The following is a 16,404-nucleotide window of genomic DNA, read 5'->3' as shown; positions in this document are numbered from 1 at the left end:
TTTACGGACTTTCTGGTAACAATTATAAATTTGCTAAGCTTTCTAAAGACGAAGCCCAATCTGCCCCACTTTTGAGCAAAACGATTCCTTTTCTCCTATCTCTTTTGAAGAGATTTTCTTCCCCACCCTTCTCTTTTTCTTTTCCCTTTGTATGACGTCATATAGGAATCGTTTTGCTCCAAAGTGGGACAGATTGGGCTTCGTCTTTCTAATTTCTAAGTTAGTAATAAGTTTTAATAAATTTAAAATTAATAAATTAATAATAAAATATTTGTTTGTCACTTCATAACTTATTTTAGCATTACAGACAGAAAGACAGACAGACATATAGACAAGAAGACAGACAGAAAGACAGACAGACATATAGACAGAAAGACAGACAGAAAGACAGACAGACAGACAAACAGACAGAAAGACAGACATACAGATAGACATACTTATAGACAGACAGTCAGACAGACATACAGACATACAGACAGTAAGACAGATCGACAGACAGATAGATCGATAGACAGACAGACATAAAGACAGACAGGGAGATACACTGTTATCAAAATATATTTTTTCACTAATTTTATGTTTTTTTCTTTACCTTTTTCACCTAAGTGTAAAGCAATACTATTTAAAGTTTAAATTTTTCTTATCTTTTCATTTTAAAAATATCCGCTAGTATATGTAATATGTATATATTTAGAATTATGGTTTTATCTATCTATATGTCTGTTTATCTATCTATCAATCTGTTCTTGATATGATACTAGCGGCTACGCCCCTAGAGCATAGAATAAGGAGGAATAGAAATGAAAACCCTAAATATTTCTGGGAAATTTGAAGGAATCTTTGACTTGCGCAGTAAAGACAATAATGATAAAGTACAAATCACAATGACTAGTTGGACAAAACTAGAAAAGTTTAATTTGTATCAACATCTAATATAAGAAACATAAGAGCGCAACCTAGTTTTATAATATAAATACTGAGACCAATATTTTTTGTAAATTTTCTTACATGATTATTTTTTTAAGGCTTAATATGCACATTAAATTCATTTTTAATCCATTGTGAACAGGGACGAGGAAGCTGGATTCTTGGCTACATGGCTTTTAGTAAATCATTGGAAAAGAAATTTATTTTGAATAATTACTGAAATCATGTTATTTACTAACAGCCTTGTAGCCGTTTTGGTCTTTCAAAAGTTCCAATTTTACTTCAGGCTAGCCAGGCAGAATCTTCTACCTGGATTCTATTCTATACTTTATCTTCTTTGCCCTAGAGGCATCTAGGGGTACTTGAGGAGGGGAGAGTCGAATTTGGGGGGTGGTATTTTTTTTCTAGGGGCATTTCTCTTGGGAGGGTGGTGGTTATAGTTATAAACCTTCCCGGGACCTATGAGAAGCTACCCTGTTAAGGAACACCCGATCGGTTAAGCGGTTAGCGAGATCCTTTGGTACAAACACAAAGACACACAAACACACAGAAAACAGACATCCTGTTACTTTAGTATAAGGATGTAAAATTATGTAAGCCTTTCTATAATTAGCTTTTGTACGCCCGTCTATCCGTACGTCTCGTTTAGCTCTTTTCGTTAATTTAGGCATCTCTTTGAAAGATGATTCTTGAAATAATTATATACAATTTAGTAAGGCACCCTATAATTTTTACCAGAAAGTCCTTATGTCCATTTAAATGTTGATTTCTAACTTTTTTTGGTTTGATAATTACTTCTAGAACAGTGATCTCTAGAATAACAAGATACAATATTGGGATCTACTGCAGTTCACGGTAAAATATTGCTGGTAACGAATATTGGCAAAAAATCTCTGAATTTTAAAGGCTGCTATTTGCCAAACGGCTGAACGTACAGACCATGAACGCACACTGTTTTAAGCGGCATAAGAAGGCCTACAAATAATCTGGAATAGCCATAAATCAACAATGCATAATTATCTCGCAGTGCAGAGAAATGCGCGAAAAAGACCTATTTGACGCGGTTTTTCTTCAGTGAAGCTTTCCCTGTGCATCATTGGATCTTGGCTATTCCAGATTATTTGTAGGCCTTCTTATGCCGCTTAAAATGGTGTGCGGGTTTGATCTGTACGTTCAGCCGTTTGGCAGCTAGCAGCCTGTAAGATTTATAGATTTTTGGCAATATTCGTTACCAGCAATATAATACCGTGAACTGCAGTAGATCCCAATATTCTAAGCGAAGCATCTCCATAATCAAGTCATAAAAATGTAAGTATGTCCTTAAGCAGAATTATGTATTTACACAGTTTTGCAAAAATTTTAAATAATTTTTAGTATTTTGATTAATGTACTGGTTATTTAGTTTGACACTCTACAAGTGTTCATGTACGTATATTTATTTAAGATATTTGCGCTTTCATGAATGTTTTTATTATTGTTTTGCCTAAGCAGCAAATATATGTAGTAAATAAGTAAATATATGTGGTAGTAAAAAAGTGTGACTCAAATAAGCCTTTGATAAGGCAGACCACCATCCTTTAACAGAATTAAGATGTTTCCTTGTATTCATTCGAATCCGGTGGATAGGAACCAGTTCTTATCCATATGGAAAAACTATGTCTACCATCGTATTATATCCAGCTTTCTACGAATATAAAATTGTACAATCATAAGACTAAAATCTATGATGAGAGAAATACCTATTCTTTTACATGATATTGAAAATAACTTTATTTTTGACATAAAACTAATACAAAATAAAATTTTATTTGTATATATTGTAATATAAGCGGCTTCGCCCCTAGCCTCTACGGGCTTTGTCCCAAGAGGTAATTTATAAAAAAAATTCAATACACATGGTGCAACGACCATCACATTTAAAAAACAAAAAAATGGGGTGTGATTTTTTGTTTTTTTGGGGGGGAGAAAATAGCCTAAAAACACCACATCACGAGCACAGACACCCCCTCTCCCTTAATCTTTTAATAAATTGAAAACACAAACACAAAAAATCAATGAGGAATGGAATTGTGCTGTTAATTACAGTAGTCCCCAAAGCTACCCTGTAAAGGAGGACCATATTGGTTAAGTGTTTCAACTGTAGAGAAGCTTCGCTTCAAACCCCAATAACATGGAGTTTTTTTTAAAAGCGAAGCTTCTCTATAATTAGGGTCGGTCCGTCCGAGATAGTTAGCTTTTATTCGTTAATTTAGGCATGTTAGAATTGTCCTATCGATTTCAAACTTTGCATAGTGATTTCTGTAGTAGTTAGGTACGATTTAGAAAGCGTAGCAACTCTATAATCGTTACCAGAATGTCCGTACGTCCATTTTAAACATGTTGATTTTTTTACTTTTTTAATGACAATTTTTTATGTGATAAAATCATCCGATAGATCTGATTTTTTAATTACTGATTCCTATGACAATAAGGTACACTATAGATGTTGTCATCCTTGTTTTATAGGAAATCAAAACAAAACAGATTTGAATATTTACAGAATTAGGACGGGTTAAACAGAACAACCATGATATATTTTGGAGTAAAAAAATACAAAGATACAAAAAAATACGGGTATAGTCTCTTTCACGAGTCAACCAATCTTAAGGGGCGTTTCATCGTATTTTCACAGTAGCTTTCCCCTTATTTCTAGCACAGCGGGGCCAATTGCCTAACCCTGTGGTACAATCACCTAACCCAACTTAACCTAACCTAAAATAACCTATGAAAACTAAAGTTATATACAATAACACGAAAGGGACTACACCCAAAATTACATATAATCCAAGCAAATTATATGCGAGAACATTATTATTAATGGGCGCACAGCTGCTCTATAAGTTAGTCTGTCCTGCTACATAACTTTGAAATATCTTGATTATATTAAGGAACAGCATAGTGAATTTGTTTTATGATGAACTAAATTTGAGTTTAACAGTTAGGGAGTTGAATCCATTTTTATAGACGCATAAATATAATCTATGATTACGGTTTTAGCCCCCTAAATAACGTAATCCACCATTCCACTTTCCCCTCTCTTGGTGATGATATCATCAACGCCGATATGATTTTTGAAATGTACCATTACACTTTCAATAGAAGCGAAACTAGAATGGTACATTTATGTTTACATATCAGCGTATTCATAAATATTGATTTCCTTATTCAAATCGACATTATAGCAGTGGTATATTCTAGTTATTATTTTTATTTTGAATTATAGATAGTATTTTATACATTCTTACGATTAACATAATTTAAAAATAGTATGTATAATTTCAATTATGTCGATGTTAAAAGTGTAAACCACCATTCCAGTTTCCCCTCTTTTGAAAGTGGAATGGTACATTTCAAAAATCGTTTTGGCATTGATGATATCATCACCAAGAGAGAAGAAAGTTGAATGGAAGATTACGTTTTTTAGAGGGTCAAAACCATAATGATAGATTATATTTCTGCTTCTATAAAAATGGATTCAACTCCCTTACTGTTTAAGTTAGGTGACGCACTAATTTTGAGTTTTATTATTTGTGTTTGAATAAGTGAAGCTACTCTACAACTCATTGTTTACCGCCCTATTACATCATATTGATATAAATTTTTGATATTTTAGATAAATAAATAAATTTTGGTAGAGTATTTTTGTTTAGACTCTTAAATGATATTTAATATTATACAGGGTACTAAGTAACACAGGAATCAATATCTCAAGTTTGAAATTGATAGAACAATTCTAATATACAAAAAAGGTACATTTCCAAAAGGAAGTGCTTTTGGCGATTCCAACGATATGCGTATTAATACAAGCCGCGCAATTATTTAATTTTAAGAAATGTCCACATTTTATTGTACACCCTTTACTTTAAGAAATTAATATTCATAAGACGACTTTCAAAATAAATCTTACTTTTTAATATATTATTTCAAATAAAAATATAACATTACTTAAATACAGGATACATCAAATCAAATCTTTGATTATTACAGAGGATTTGAGTGTATAGTTTCCTCGCTTATAATACTGTACCTAACTACTGCAGGAATAATCATGCTAAGTTTGAAATCGATAGGACAATTCTAACGTGTCTAAATCAACGAAAAGTGCAAACCGTTACGTACAAACGTACGGACCAACCCTAATTATAGAAAAGCTTTGCTTTTAAAATTTGTTGTCAAATAAGTGAAAAATAAGCATTTTTTAAATGGACATACGGACTTACTGGCAATGATTATAGAGTTGTCACGCTACCTAAATCGTGCTATAGGAATCATCAAAATAAGTTTTTAATCGATAGGACAATTCTTTTAAAAAACACAAAACCTCTCTACAGAAAAATACATAAATCAAAGTAATTGATATTGAATACGTGGATAAAATGACACAGTAAAATTTGACGTCAGTTTATTGGGCAGTTCGTTCATTCATTTGGAGGGGGAAGGGATGGGTTGGAGTGGGTCGTTGGGGGGTATCGTTATTTTATCCAGCTGTGAATATTACTTTATCAGAGTACATGAAAATCTGGTGCAACATCCAGGTTAATATATCAATTGTTAGTATAATAAGTTTTTATTTCTATTTTTGAAGCATAAGATCTCAAAAAGTTTTAGTTCTTTTTTTGTGGAACCTAGTAATAATGTCTAACTTTTTATCGTTGTGACGTAACAAAAATCCATCTCTTTTTTAGGGGTTTCCTTTCCCACCTCTCCTCTCATCCTTCGATTTTTGTTACGTCACAAAGATAAAAATTAGACACTATTACTAGGTTCTTTTTTGTGTGTGTAAATAAATACCCCAAAAAAGATATTGTTCTATCCGTTTAGGAGATCTTATAATACACACACAGCTTGCTACTTTTTCTTCATTACTAAAGGCCTTTTAAGGGAGGGAGGGTTGGCGGGTATACCCTCTACTTTCATATAATTAAAATAAGAAAAAGTAAATAAAAAATTTCTAGAAGCGATTTCTCTTTGAAGAGTTGAGGTCCCCCCCCCCCCAAAAAAAAAAATAGTTATAAACCTTACCAGGACCTACAAGAAGCTTCACTATAAAGGAGACCTACATATGTATCGGTTCAGCAATTTTAGAGTTCCTAAAAAAACCTTTCTACTTTATATATTAGTACTAGCATCTTCGCCCCAAGCCTCTAGGGTCTTTGCCGCAAGAGGTAATACAAAAAAATTATGTCCCACCCCCCAAGAAAATAGCTTAAAACCACCACAGGACAAGTAGATATATTACCTGAAAAGTAGAATCATACTAGTTCTATAGTTACCGAGATCTTTAGCTTCAGACGGACGGACAGACATACAGAGAAACATCAAGCTACTTTATATTATAGATAACAATTTCTATGTTGAATGGAAAATGGGGGGGGGGTTATAAGAGTCATTTAAATCTAAATAGAAAATATGAGATATACAGTAATAAGATGCCGTTTTTCGAAGTCGTACGCAATGTTAGAAGGGTTATACAAATTTCCGATCTCAGTTTTTCGTGATATGAAAAAAATCATCTTTATATCATAGTGAATTAACGAATATCTTTTATCTTATAGAGAAAATCAGTAAATCAAATCGCGAAAACAGAGATCTGAAATTTGCGTCATTTGAGTATTGGCATTTTTTTACAGTCCATCAAATATATAGCTTTCTTTTTTACAAAATTGCAGACAAAACATATTTTTTTTCTCTTTCTGTCTGCTTACTTAGTAAGTTACTAACTTAAAGTTAGTAGTGCATTTGACTCAGAGAGAGAGAGAGAGAGGGGATAATTGGCTGTTTATTAGTCCCCAAAGTTTTATAATAATGTTTTCTTTTTTGTTGGCTTAACAACTTTGGGGACTTTAGTGAATTTTAATTGGTTATTTCATTAAGTTGAGTGTTAAAAATTGTCAACTAATAATTTTAATTATAGAATGGTTAATTTTGTGTATCATTATAGGGGATATACTTAAATTTATCAGCCATTGTCTTATCCCTTTAGATTTCTGAGTTGTACGTCTGACTGCACTTTGATTTTTATTTCTAGCTATCTTATTTTGGTGATTATGTCAATCTGTCTGTCAGTCTGTCTGTCAATCTGTCTGTCAGTCTGTCTGTCAATCTGTCTGTCAGTCTGTCTGTAAGACTTCCCTTTACTTTAATATATGGCACATTATTTACGAAAAAAACATTTTTCTGCATGAGGTCTCAGATTTTGATAAAAACTTCCAGTCCCCTTCATTTGGTCATAAAACTAAGGGCTGGGTGATTTTTAACCTTTTTATTCCATTTAAAGTCCGATTTTTCGCGCATTTTCTCACTGTGGTGTTTTCACAATGAAAAAAAGGCATTTTTTCATGATTTTCAAGTTTAAAATTTTTACATTAATTTTCAACTTACAGAAATGTTTTATATATCAAATTAATCATCCAGATGGGTAAAATATAGAATTTGTCTTTAAAGTCACAAAAATCATGAATTACAGGGTGTCCCAAGAAAAATGTCAAAACAGGTTTTTTAAACTTTTGACACTGTCAGGAAACGAAGTTTGCCCATTTCTTGCCTTGAGAGTGAATATCATCCATTTTACAACACATATGAAGTAAATTTGGCGTGGTAACTCCAAATTTGGACACCTGAGAAATTTTTGAAACACCCTGTAAAAGTGATTTTTGCGACTGTAGAGCTAAAAATTGGTCCAAATTGATTATTTTTTTCAAATTAGCATACAAAGTATCTAAGTGTGTTAGGCCATAGTGTTTTCTGACCAGATTACAATTTTTTTTTTGGACACCCTGTATTTTCAAAAAAATGAGAAAATTTTTTTTTGTTTTTTAAAATTTTTTTTTTGTTTTTTAAGTTACCTAAAACTGTCATATAGATACAGATTTTGACTAATAACAATAATATTTGCCTATTTTACAAATTTACACACTTTTGGGACACCCTGTGCATGTTTTTAAAAAATGGTGGTTTTGCCCCTTTTTGGGGGGAAGGAGTTGTTTTAGGGCAAGAGACTATTTCTTCATTTTTGTACAACTTTTCAAGGCACATAATTTGTTATTTATACATCAACCGCCTCCGGCGAACCGTTTTGCTGTTATTCACCGCCAAAGGCGGAATTTTGACCTTTTTTACCGTTCTCGAGGTTTTAACGGGCATTTTTGGTAAGAAGGCGTTGATTTATCAAAATGACTCTTTTATACTTTTATTTAGGCTATTTTATTTACTAAATTTCATGTGAAGTAAAAATTTTTGTGCATCTAACCGTTTTTCGTCAAGATGGATTTAAATTGTTAAAACAAGTGAATGAAGTGAATATAATATTAATAATTGATATAACATTAGTAATAAAAGAAACATAAATCACGTCCATTTAAAATTCCTTTTGACAAAAATGGGTTGGATAAACAAAAATTTTTATTTCACATGAAATTTAGTAAATAAAATAGCCTAAATAAAAGTATTTCAGAGTGATCTTGATAAATCAACGCCTTCTTACCAAAAATGCCCGTTAAAACCTCAAGAACAGTAAAAAAGGTCAAAATTCCGCCTTTGGCGGTGAATAACGGCAAAACGGTTCGCCGGAGGCGGTTGATATATAAATAACAAATTATGTGCCTTGAAAGTTGTACAAAAATGAAGAAATAGTCTCTGGCCCTAAAACGACTCCTTCCCCCCAAAAAGGGGCAAAAACCACCATTTTTAAAAACATGCACAGGGTGTCCCAAAAGTGTGTAAATTTGTAAAATAGGCAAATATTATTGTTATTAGTCAAAATCTGTATCTATATGACAGTTTTAGGTAACTTAAAAAAAAAAAAAAAAATTTTAAAAAACAAAAAAAAATTTTCTCATTTTTTTGAAAATACAGGGTGTCCAAAAAATATAAAAATTGCAATCTGGTCAGAAAACAATATTGCCTAACACACTTAGATACTTTGTATGCTAATTTGAAAAAAATAATCAATTTGGACCAATTTTTAGCTCTACAGACGCAAAAATCACTTTTACAGGGTGTTTCAAAAATTTCTCAGGTGTCCAAATTTGGAGTTACCACGCCAAATTTACTTCATATGTGTTGTAAAATGGATGATATTCACTCTCAAGGCAAGAAATGGGCAAACTTCGTTTCCTGACAGTGTCAAAAGTTTAAAAAACCTGTTTTGACATTTTTCTTGGGACACCCTGTAATTCATGATTTTTGTGATTTTAAAGACAAATTCTATATTGTACCCATCTGGGGGATTAATTTGATATATATAACATGTCTGTAAATTGAAAATTAATGTAAAAATTTTAAACTTGAAAATCATGAAAAAATGCCTTTTTTTCATTGTGAAAACACCACAGTGAGAAAATGCGCGAAAAATCGGACTTTAAATGGAATAAAAAGGTTAAAAATCACCCAGCCCTTAGTTTTATGACCAAATGAAGGGGACTGGAAGTTTTTATCAAAATCTGAGACCTCATGCAGAAAAATGTTTTTTTCGTAAATAATGTGCCATATAGATATAGGGGCTATAGAGGTTATTGAAGTGCAGAAAAATAGCCTAAAACAATCCCAAGACTTAAATGTAGAACTTTAATAGCCTGAAAATGTAGAGCCCAATCGGTTCATTATTAGTAGCGAAGCTACACTATAATTTGAAATGTCCGTCTGTCCGTCTGTCCGTATGTCTTAGTTTGGGGGAAACGTGATTTTCTCGGCTCCTATAAAAGATAAAAGGCTGAAATTTTTTGACAACATTCCCATTATTAACCCTTACAGATCGGGCCCCAATTCCCACCTTAATAGATCGGGGGGGGGGCTCAAAGAGCCCCCCCCTCTATCTCGGCTCCTGGTACAGATAAAGACGTAAAATTTTTTTCTGGTGGTTCATGTGTATTTTTAGAGAAAATTACTTTTTCTAGTCATAGCAGTCAGACCGCTCCTTAGCCGCTTTTTAGCGGCCAGCCGCTAAATTTTAAAACAGCTGTAGAGCGGCCAATTTTGCAGCTAGGATGACCAAATTTTAGGACGAACTTTTATTTTTTATAACAAAAAAATTACTTTTTCTGATCATCGCCGAAAAACGGCAAATACCGGAAACCGCCATTTTCGGCGGTTACGGCGGTAAAACGGCGGTTGGCGGCGCAAATTATTATTTTCATCTGTTTATTATTGCTCAAGGATTTACCAAAAAAAATTATAGGTCTCTAGCTGTGATAGAAGCCACGATATTCATGATTTATATCTGTAGTAAAAGCCGGACAAAAATCGGTCATAAAGTCGGTCAGGGAGCGGTCAAACGGTCATAACACCACTTTTCTCAGAAGGTCATTGATTTCTAAGTATTCACCAAAAAAATTATAGGTTTCTACCTTATACACAAAAGTCATAATGTAGAAATTAAGATTTATTTAGAATTTTTCTAATTTTTTTTGCTACCCAACCGACTTTGACCGGACACCACGACCGACACAGACCAGATATCCTAATAAAATCAACTCTTGCCGACGTATAATTACTAAACTTAAAAAGTCATGAAGTTACAGCTCTCCATCTTACCTACAAAAAAAATGAGACTGAAAAAACTAGAGGGGGGGGCTCTTTGAGCCCCCCCCCCCATCTGTAAGGGTTAAGGAGCACAATTAACTATAAAACATCAATGGCAGTCGGACCGCTTTTTAGCAGGTTTTAGGCTATTTTTGTATTTTTCACATTTTTCTCCATATCTTTGGTGTTTATGGTCCAATTTCCAAAAATTTTTCAATTTTAGATATCAAAATAAAATTTCCTGTCATTTCAAGAAAAAAACTATGACGGTCAGACTGCCTTTAAGCAGGTTTTAGGCTATTTTTGTATTTTTCACATTTTTATCGATACCTTTGGTGTTTATGGACCGATTTTCAAAATTTTTTCAGCTATAGATATCAAAATAAAATTTCCTGTCTTTTCAAGAAAACATTAATGGCGGTCAGGCTGCCTTTTTGCAGGTTTTTGGCTGTTTTTATATTTTTCACATTTTTCCTCATATCTTTGGTGTTTATGGTCCGATTTTAATTTTTTTTTAGTTAAAAATATCAAAATTGAATTTCTTGTTGTTTTGAGCATCCAGTATGTAATTTACTTTGACCATCAGTCTGTTAGTCATAGTACTAATATATAAGTATTAAAAAAAATTTAAAAATTTTGAAAAGGTTTCGTGATTTTTCCCCAATATACATGTAATTTTTACAACTAATATTTAAATTCATATACATAATTTTTGTGCTTCGCTACTTATGGATGTTGTCATCCTTGTTTAGATAATTATTGATATTTTGAGCAACAGATAAAATAACCCTTAGTACTTTATATAATAAGACTAACGCTACGCCCCTAGAGGCCTCTCTTTTATAATAAAAGTTTTAAAAAATTTAGAATTTGGATGGTGGAATTTTTTGTGGCAATTTCTCTAAATTTTGGAATTCTGATTCCTTTTACAACAAGGTACAATGTTATAAGAGAAGCATATCTATCATCAAGTCCTAAAATGTAAGTATGTCCTTAAACAGGATTATGTATTTATGCAGTTTTGCAACAAATTTACTTAAAATTTTGTTTATACTTATGCAATGATAATATGCTTTTTCAGTTCTCACACTCTACAAGTGTTAATGTTCGTTTGCCCTTCAATTCATGAGTTTCGCTTTTATTGATGTTGTCATCATTGTTTCTATGACAACAAAATTATATATATAATCGATTTAAAAACTTTTGCTACAAAACTTCGAAGATTTTTTTCTTTTTGTTTAGAACATTTTTTATAAACATTTATTAAAAAAAAACATTGTCATTTTGAATTGGTATCAATGTATTATTACTTGGATGTTGCACCAGATTTTTTGTGTACTCTGATAAAGTAATGCTCGCAGCTGGCTAAAATAACAATGCCCCATCCCCTTCCCTCCTACTCGATTAACGAACAAATTATTAAATAAGGTACATATTAACAAGCTGAATTGACGATAAATTTCCCTGTCAATATATCCACATATATCTTATATCCATTACTCTTTCCAACTGTTCATTTATCCATTTATATTAATTTCGCGTATTTTCGGAGTAATTCAAAATAGGTCAGCTGAATTTGAGTTTCCGATTGTGTACATAGTTTACTTATCCTATCTCAATATATACTACTAGCTAAAAAAGCTTCAAACTTCCAAAAAAATCAAAATTTAAAAAACTAAAATTTGAATGAATAATGTATAAATCGTTTATCGCTTTTCCCTTTCACCGGAGTAGCTAAAAATAGGTTTTGTAATATTTAGGTTATCTGCTGTACAACTTCGGAAATTAGGGAAAAAAATAGGCAATCAATTTTGAGTTGATCACTAACTATTTACTTAATTCCTTACTAGGGGCGTAGCCTCTAGGGGCATTTGTGGATGAGGGAGTTGAATTCGCTAACCCAATTTTTTATATTAAATTTCAATAAGTAGCAAAAGTAAAAAGAAATTTGGGGGTTGGTGGTTTTTTTGTGGGGGGTCAACCATTCCTCCCCCCATTATTTTATATATTAGTTTTTAAAAATTTTAATGGGTGATGTAATCTACGGCGATTTCTCTTGGGAGTGTGATGGTATCCTACCCAAAAATAGTTATAAACGTTCCCAGGACCTTTTAGAATCTAACCTATAAAGGAGAATCATATCAGTTCGGCGGTTACCAAGATCCTTTAGTAAAAACATACAAACAGACAGGAAAACATCTTGTTACTTTATTATAAAGATTTCTGTTTTTGATTTTAGTAGCTTTAATAATTATCAAACAATTTAAATAAACAAAATAAATTATCTATTATTTTTTTGTGGCTTAAAAACTCCTATATTCAATTCAGGGATTTACAGGGATAAGACAATGAAAAATAAATTGATGTACATTTCTTATGAAGATTAATTAGATTACCCCTTATATTAAAGGAATTGGTTGAAAAGTTTTGACATTGCTAGAATGAGCCAGTTGATAATAGTTATTTCTCGCAACGTATTAAAAAACGGCTTCGGCACCTCGGGGCTAAAAAAACTGGTTTTAATCTTATAATTTTACATTCTATATACGCGGAAAGCTGTTTATAATACGATACGAGAAATAACTATTCTACAGTTATTATTCAAAGTCCTGTAAATAGAATGGATATAGAAATATGTGGATATTATGACAGGGGAAAATTGTCGTCAATTTAGGTTGCTAATATGTAACTCATTTATTGGTTAGTTTGTTTCTCAATGGTCAGGTAAGGAGATGCGGTAAAGTCATAAGGGAGAGGGGTATAATTATATTAGCCAGCTAGGAGAAACATTTGATCAGGGTATGCGAGAATCTCATACAATATCCAGGTATTCTATATATCCATTCATCATTGTTATTACTGATTTCTACGGGGAGGGAGGGGACAATGGGCTGTTTATTACACTAGTCCCCAAAGTTTTATAATAACGTTTTCTTATTCGTTGGCTTAACAACTTTAATTGAATGTTGATTTGTTGGTTTCTTAAGTTGAGTGTCTACACATTTCAACCACTAATTGTAATTTACAGTAGGGGTAATATTGTGTATCGTAATTGGAGATGTGTATCAATTTATCGGCCATTGTCTTTTCCCTTTAGATCCCTGCAAGCATCATATGTCTATCAAATTTGATTAGTAGAATCCTGTTTTTTGTTGAGTAAACAATATTTTTAAAATAATATTAATATGTTATAAATCTTATTTGTAGTAGCAAAGCTAATATATAACTTGGATATTATGACTGTAAGTCTATACGTCAAGTGTAAAATTAAGCAGAGATCTTAAGGGATAAGACAATGGTCGATAAATTGATGTATAAAATTTCCCAATCTGTTGATGATAATTTGTACAACCCAATTACAATTTTAGAAAAGTACCAAACGTTTTAAATTAGGGTCGGTCTGTACATTAGCCTGTCCGTCCGTCTGTCCTCTAATTGTTAAATTAACATGTTAGAATTATCCTATTGAATTAAAACTTTGCATGATCATACCTGTAACAATCTATAAATCAAACCAACTTTATAAGCATAACTAGAAAGTTAATTTATTTATTTCCAGTATGGCTTCGAAACCGATTAATATTCGCTGGATTAGAATCGGTTCTAAGCCATACTGAAAAATCATTTAATGTATCGTATTATACACAGTTTTTTTTACAAATATAAAAATGCCTCTAGGGGCACTTTATTTTGTTTTTAAAAACAAAAAGTAAACCCCCCCTACCTTTCCCCAACATAGTTATAAACCTTCCTAGGACCTATGAGAAGCTATATTGTAAAGGAGAACCATATCGGTTCAGCGGTTAGCAAGATCCTTTGGCTCTATTTGTCTGTATGTCTAAAATATTTTAAGAATGAATTATTAAAATCAATAAATCTTCAAACTAAAATTTATATAAATCTTCCAATTTCAACTGTCCAAGATTTTTTAAAAGCAAAGCTTTTAGGAATGGTCCGTTAGTAGTTAGGTACGATGTAGAAAGCGTGACAACTCTATAATCAGAATGACCGTACGTCTATTTTAACTTTTTTGAGTCATGGAAAGAAAACGAAGTTGCTGGTTTCATCGTATTGTCACAGTTGCTTTTGAAAGGTTATTTTAGGTTAATTTTGGTTAATTAAATGTTAATGATTGCCGCGCATGGTTAGAAAATATGCCCCGCAGGGCTAGAGCCCCTCACAGGGACTAGAAATAGTAGAAAAATTACTGTGAAAATACGACGAAACCCGCAACTTCGTTTTCTTTCCATGATCCACTTTTTAAATATCAAATTGTTATGTGATATAATTTTCGGATTTGTCTGATTTTAGGAATACTGATTCAGAGAGGACAACAAAGAACAATGTTATAAGCAAAGCATCTCTATAATCAAGTGCACAAATGTTATGTTTTTAAACATTATCCAGTTTTTCAACAAATTAACTTAACATTTTGTTTCGACTCTAATACATTTATATTCTGATTATTCAGTTCTGACACCATATAAGTGTTAATGTCTGTTTGTCCTACAGTTTCAGTGATTCGCTTTTATGGATGTTGTCATCCTTGTTTAGTAAACCAATATAGGGTTATTTTTCAAAACGTAGGATACCAATTTAATTTACAGTCCAATGTCCCCTCTCTCCCTGAAAATTAGGCTATTAGAAATACCGCGATGCTTTTCTTAAATTAGGGTAGGTCCGTACATTAGCCTGTCCGTCTGTCTGTCCGTAATAGATAGCTCTGATTGTTAAATTAGCATGTTAGAATTATCCTATTGAATTAAAACTTTGCATGATTATTCCTACAGCAATTTAGAATTCAAAGCAACTTTATAAGCATTACTAGAGGTTAGAAATAGTAAAAAAATTACTGCGAAAATACGACGAAACCCGCAACTTGGTTTTCTTTCCATGATCCACTTTTTAAACATCAAATTGTTATGTGATAAAATTTTCGGATTTGTCTGATTTTAGGAATACTGATTCCTAGGACAACAAAGTACAATGTTATAAGCAAAGCATCTCTATAATGTATTTAAACATTATCCAGTTTTTCAACAAATTTACTTAATATTTTGCTTCGACTCTAATATATTTATATTCTGATTATTCAGTTCTGACACTATACAAGTGTTAATGTTCGTTTGTCCTATTGTTTCAGAGCTTCGCTTTTATGGATGTTGTCATCCTTGTTTTAAGAATGAGTTATTACAAATATTTAAAAATCTTCAAACTAAATTTCAGAAATCTTCCAATTTAAACTGTTCAAACAATAAATTATTATTCCAAATTATTTGATTTGGGATAGATTTATCATATAAAAGAAAAAGATGTTGTCTTTTTGGTAATAAGTACAGAATTGCTACGCTTTCTTGATTGTACCTAGCTGTTACAGGAATCATTATATCAAGTCAACATGGCAATTTTTGGACCTATTCGTTCAACGTAAAATATTTCTAAACATATATAAACTTTAAAAGCTGCTAACTGCCAAACGTTGAAATATACATATAGATTATGCTCGAACAAAATTTTAACTTATGACAAAAGAAGGCATTGAATTAGTCTTCAATAGTCATTTTTCAATAATGCTCAGTTATCTCGCAGTTCACATAAATGCGCGAAAAAGAGTTATTTTATGTGCTTTTCTCTTGTAAAGATTTTCCTGTGCTTCATTGGATTATGGCTATTCCAGATTATTTATAGGCCTTCTAATGTCGCTAAAAAAGATATGACAAGAATGTTCTGCCCTTTGGCAGTCTTCAGACCTTTTAAAGTTCATAGATTTTTGGAGATAATCGTTACTAGGAACATTTTGCCGTGAACTGCACTAGATCCTAGAGAGAGATTGGACAATGGGTTGTTTATTTCACTAGTCCCCAAAGTTTTTTAATGAATATGATTAAAGTCCCTTAACAGATTATTGCGTCATATGAT

This window comes from Acartia tonsa, chromosome 15 (assembly GCF_053477335.1).
Source record: "Acartia tonsa isolate MP-2025a chromosome 15, ASM5347733v1, whole genome shotgun sequence".
NCBI lineage: Eukaryota > Metazoa > Arthropoda > Copepoda > Calanoida > Acartiidae > Acartia > Acartia tonsa.
The sequence above is the reverse complement of the archived record's forward strand: the minus strand, read 5'-3'. Positions refer to the sequence as shown.